This window comes from Aedes albopictus, chromosome 3 (assembly GCF_035046485.1).
Source record: "Aedes albopictus strain Foshan chromosome 3, AalbF5, whole genome shotgun sequence".
In the NCBI taxonomy this organism is placed as follows: Eukaryota; Metazoa; Arthropoda; class Insecta; order Diptera; family Culicidae; genus Aedes; species Aedes albopictus.
The window spans coordinates 123,839,995-123,846,077 of NC_085138.1; positions in this window are offsets into that span (position 1 = coordinate 123,839,995).

The following is a 6,083-nucleotide window of genomic DNA, read 5'->3' on the forward strand; positions in this document are numbered from 1 at the left end:
CGTACATATGTACAGATGGGTAAATTATTGGTTAAATTGGGAAAAAATCCACAGCTCAGGTGAGATTTGAACTCACGACCCTTATTCGCTAGACAAGTGCTTTACCAACTAAGCTACCGAGCCAATTAATGACCCGGCAACTTAGTTGTCATATGGTTCAATTCTAATCTCATCGATCTATATCATCTTCCCCTAAACCGCAAATATAACCACCTCTGTTGTACATATGTACGAAGAGCGAAAGCGATTTGTTTATTGTTTGAAACTGTTTGCCTATCGTACAGGTAACGCTTCCTCAACCACTTGTAGAGGAAGAACAATGTTACCTGGAAGGCGATCAAACGCGTCGTTCGAAAAATATCTTCTACCAAGAAAAAAAATAAATAGATGCTTTGGTCCTTCTTCTAAGTGTTTTCGATTTTGAAAATATTGCGCCATTATTAAATTAAAAATAAATAAAAACCACAAAAAATGAGGAGATGCATTCAGTTTCGCCTTAAACTTGACGGTTTGTGTGGCTATTCGAAAAACTTTCCGAATTGGATCGAATCTGGATTGTAGTTTGATTTCAGATATTCAGATACTCGTTTTTCAAAAAGTTGACATTTTTAAAGGTCAAAGAATTCTTCATGTAGAAAATACTAACTGTAGTTGATATTTTTTCTCGACAGAGTTTCTAACTTCGACAGTTTCTGTTTTGTTCATTTTTCTATGTAGCCTCAGTATATCCTCTGTTTATGAAGAAACGCACGAATAGAAACTTAATTCCAAACTTTCACTGATAGTAAAAAAAAACAATGAAAACTAAAGGAATGAGAAAATGTTCTTATGAGAGTCCAAAGATCTTAATTCCGGACACTTATTCTTACATGTCCGTTAATTCAAAAGCAGTTGCTTTGTTTAATAATTAATGATTTAAGTATTTTGTTTATTTTTTTTTCATTTTATTCTAAATTTAAATGTATACCAAACAAATAAATTTTATTCCGAGTATTTCAAAATTCCCATTTCAATTTCTATTCGTAAGCGTCACAGGAACAACTATTCAAACAGAATCTTCCATCCTCTCCATACTTCTGTACATTCGATTTGAAATTTTCCAAAGATTTCCAAGTCACCCAAAGATGAGTATCCATCTAGTCATTCAATTAGGTTTTAAGATCAGAGCTTAATATATCTATTGTCAAAACAAAAATCTAATTTATTAGCTTAATTTCTCACTAACCCTTTCAAAATCTTTCAGTAGCTTAAGTTGTTTAGTTATAGGACACCCCTACGTTAAGGTTTATCTCAATTCTAAAATGCGACGTGTATTGACAATAGACAGTCGAATGAAAGACAAACTATTAGTGAGATATATTTTGTGTTTAAATACATTTTCAGTTTACGTATCGTCAGTTCAGTTTTCTCCGGTATGCTTTCGAACAGTCAAAAGCACACAGGCGCAGGTTCGGGGATAGCTTTTGCAATCGAGTGGAAAATTGTGCCATATTATAATTGTAACAAAAACAAAAAGCGAGAACGAACGTTCGAAAAATTGTCAAAAGCTTCGAAAATTGTGTAGGTTTTTAAACAAGGAAGGGTTTAGGTGTTAGTGTAGGTTCTAGTCAGCAGCACCAAACAACGTGGAGCACCCCTAGTCAAGAATCTAGTCGGTTTACTTGTAAAGAATCTAGTCAGAATAATTTGATGAACATGAAAACATAAGCCAAAGTCAGGGTTGTACCGCTAGTCAGCCATGTCTGGTCAATTCCTTACAATCTAATCCAAACACTAAGTCAAACTCTAGTCAGCTTTCGATCGATCTCATTCTAGTCATGTATTCTTGTGTCATTTAGTTAGTTATTCTTAAATTTTGAAATTCTGTTTCAAACAACTTATACGTACTTAATTCTGCTAGTCATTGTATTGTAAACTAAGTTCTAAATTATTATTTTCGCTATTTCTACATTAAAATTTGTAAATATAGATAAAAAATCCACTGCTACAAATGAGTTCTATTAGAATTAGTAAAAATCCTAATTTATTATCTAAATTATTTTAAATCGACTTTTATCCTAAGCACTGTGACGGAGTAGAACACCACACGAATTATGTAACAGAAAGCATAGAAAGCGAACAATCATTTTCTCGTCGTATTAGCGAACGATTGCGAAAAAAACAAACAAACAAAAAAACCTTACGTTACGATCGAACAAAATGAAATGTGATATTAGATGAGTAAGAGTTTTTAAACAGAAGCTGAATCTTTACACACCGTACACTTATACATGTTTCAATCCTTCGTCTCAAAGCAGCAAACGCGTACATATTTCTAGTAAATTTTAAGGTTAATTAAGGTGGCCCAATCGACAAAAAAAAATATTTTGTATCTTTTACGCCTAAGAGTTTGAAATAAAGTATTTATTGACACATAAAACTGTACTTTTTCATCACTTCTTCAAATCCACTTTACTCCTTATGAAATGCACCGAAGGAAGCACCTGGTTGAGTGTACACTTGCATCGGGTACCGGACACGAAATCGAACGATCCCACCTTGAATGCACATTTGGGGCATTTTAGTTTTCCTTTGGTCCACTGTGATTGTTCGATTTCCACCCGCATCCAGTCGGGAAGATGGTCCTCGTGTATGAATACCTCTGCATTTTCAGCTTCCGTTTGACAAATTTGCACGTCCTGGTTATCATCACTTTCAGTAATGGTGGTGGTGGTTTCGGAGTGAACAGATAAAACGTATTGGGCTTCTATTTCCGCCAGTTGGTTCGCGCACTTTTTGCATTTGATTAACATGGTGAAAGTCTTGATATCACAATTTTTATTAAAAGCTGAAATAGACGATTGAACTACTGTAAGTGGCTTTCGAAAGGTTTAAAGTTAAAATCCGGTTTCACATTTCTATACAAATTTTACAGACATAAGCTGACGTGTGCGCCAAAAACTATGATCAAAATTTATTAATCAGTTAAGACTTTCAAATATTTTCTAATAACATTACAATTTTAGAAAAAAAACGCCAAAAATGAAAAATGACTAAAACAGAGTGACGTAAACGCTATTTTTTCCACATATAATCTGACGAGCGAAGAGTTTTCTTCTTCTTCCCGGGTAAAGCTCCATAATGGCATATTTTGATATTGAGATCAGATTAGATTAGAGAAAAGATCTAAAAATAATATCTAAAATTAACTTCTAGAACATCATCATCAGTATCAGATCATATTTAGATCTTGAAAGATCTAACCAATAGCAGTAAGCTATTCGTTTGATATTGAAATATCAAACTTTGATATTTTTCAGATGTTCCAGGAAATTTTTTCAAATATTTTTGTCCAGATCTTTTATCTCTTATATCAATCAAACCAATATCACGTTATGATAGTCAGTACTTCGTTGGCGTTGCGCCTCCACTGAGACAGAGCCTGCTTCTCATCTGAACAGCGCAGCGCAACGATGTCGAATCGATGGTCCTTTGGTACCGTAAACCGGGGTCAAATTGATCATTCGCGGACTAAATTGCAATTCTATATTAGCAACGTCTACACGTCATTCATCTGGTTTATGGATGTCTAGAGATGAATGTAGACATTTCAGTTTTTAGAAAAAGTATAGTCTTATTTTACATTTTTATTGGTTTTTCAATGAGGTTCTCACATAGCTAAAACCGTTGATATACCAAGCGATTGCTACTTAGTACCTGTAAACATTCTGTGTTCACATTTTTGTGTAACCTTGGTTGTGATACGGTGTAGCTCGTCTGGACAAGAATTAATTTCAAAAGTTTCAGTTCCATTACAATAATTTAGGATTTTATCTATATGCCGGAACCGGTTCCGGTAGGGAAAGAGATTGACTTTCTAGAACCATATGCTGCTATAGAGTGAACCCAAAATGTTCACTGGTACATATTCAATTTAATATTCATGTTAAGAGCAGAAACCTGGGATTTCTTTATGAATGGGGACACCTTCAAAAATTCCACCAGGTATTCTTTCGGGAATTCCTCACGAAACTTCTCCAGGAATTTATGCTTCGTGGATTTCTCCATGGTCGTGCTGCGGGGTTCCGATAGTGATTGTTTCAGGGCCTGTTCCAAGAAATGCTTCAAGAATTTCTCGCACGATTCCTTCAAACATTTTTACAGATACTTCTGAAAGGATCAGGGATGGAAAATGTCGCGAAATTTAATGAAAAAATGTCATGACATTTTTCTATTTACACCACTTCCCAAAGAATTTTCACCAGAGATCCTTTTATAGGTATTTCTGCAGGTATTCCTTCAGAGATTCTTCCATATATTCCTTCAAAAATTTTGCTAGAGATTGCTCCAATAATGCCAACTGGAATTACTCGAAGTATTTCTGCAGGAATTTTGTCCAGGAATTCTTTCAAAAAGTTTTACCAGAGATTATTCACCAAATAATCCAAGAAATCTTTAAAAAATGTGCACCAAAAAATCTTAATGAGTCCACCCAAGGATTCCTTCAATAATTATAATTCGTCCAAAATTTACTGCAGAAATGGATTCCTTCAGATTTTTTCAGGAATTCCTATAGAAATTCTTCCAAAAATTCATTAAGAAAACTCTCCTGGTATTTTCTAAGGAATTACTACTGGGATTACTTTCGGGATTCCTTTTGGGGTTTCTTCGGAATTCAATCAAGAATTCACTCGGGATTTCTTTTCTGTGATTCTTTCAGGATCAACTCTAGGGATTATTTTTAAAAAAATCATGAAAAAATTCCATCAACGATTCCTTTAGAAACTCTGCTTGGTATTCCTTCAGGAATACCTCCTGTAATTCTTTCAGGAGCCTCCCAAGAATCAACCCAGGACTTTCTCCAGAAATTTCTTAGGGATTCCTTCAGGAATTCTCCTTGGGATTGCTTCCGGGATTCCTCTTGGAGTTTCCTCAAGAACTGCTACAGAAATTCTTCTAGGATTGCTGCAGGATTTCTTCAAAAAATCCTCCTGTGGTTTCCTCAATACTTCCTCCTGAGATTTCTTCAGAAACTCCTTCTGCGATTCCCTCAGGAACTCCTCCTGGGATTTTTTCAGGAATTTTTCCTAGGATTCCTACGGAAATTCTTGCAGGGATTCCTCTAAAAATTCCTGCTGAGATTTTTCGGGAATTCTTGTAGGTTCCTCCAGGAATTCTACTAAGGATTCCTCTAGGAATTTCTGCAGAGATTCCTCCTGGACTTCCTCTAGAGATTACACCCGAAATCCCTGCAGGCATTTCTCCAGGAATTCTTCCAGGGATTCTTCCGGGGATTTTTTCAAGAATTCCTCCAGCAAATAATGCAAGAATTCCTCCAGGGATATCTCCAGGAATTCCTCAAGGGACTCCTTCAGGAATTTTTCCAGTAATTCTTCCAAGAATTCCTCCACGGATTCTTCCTAGAATTCCTTCAAAGATATAGACTGTTTCAGAAATTATAAATACACTTTGTTTCTTAAATTGAATGAACTGTTCTAATGATTTTTAGCAACTTCTTTCAGAGTAAACAAATAACTTAATTTTCAAACTTGCATTTGCACAAAGGTGTTTATTTATCACTTAGTACCAAAAATTATCCAAATTTTTATCACATTTGCTTTCTCAACAAGTTGTCTAAGGAATGCCTCGATCAAAATTTGGGAAAAATCGATAAAGGCATTCCCACAACATTTTTTCGGAGATCAAGTTTCTTGTTTTTTTAAGGTTTTCTACGGAACATAAGAACTACCACACAGTTTCTTAGCTTTCCTGAACGCATTTAATCTAAACAAACTTATTTTTCAGCTCATTCGATCCTTCAGATGGCAAAGCTTGTCGTACTATAAAAACGAATGCAGTAAGCAGTAATTAAGACATACGTTTGCTAAACGTTTGTTGCCACTAGTGTTGTTGAGAAATTTGAAACAAAAAAAAATGATTGAGAAGGTCCGTAATGGTGGCTCTTGATCAAATATTCCAGTAAAAATTACTCTTACCAATAGAGAAATATCTTTTATTATCGATACAGCAATTTTTATTGTGTTTGGAAATTGAATATTTTATCTGTAAGATTTTTTTCTTGTCTACTATGCTACATTTTTTGA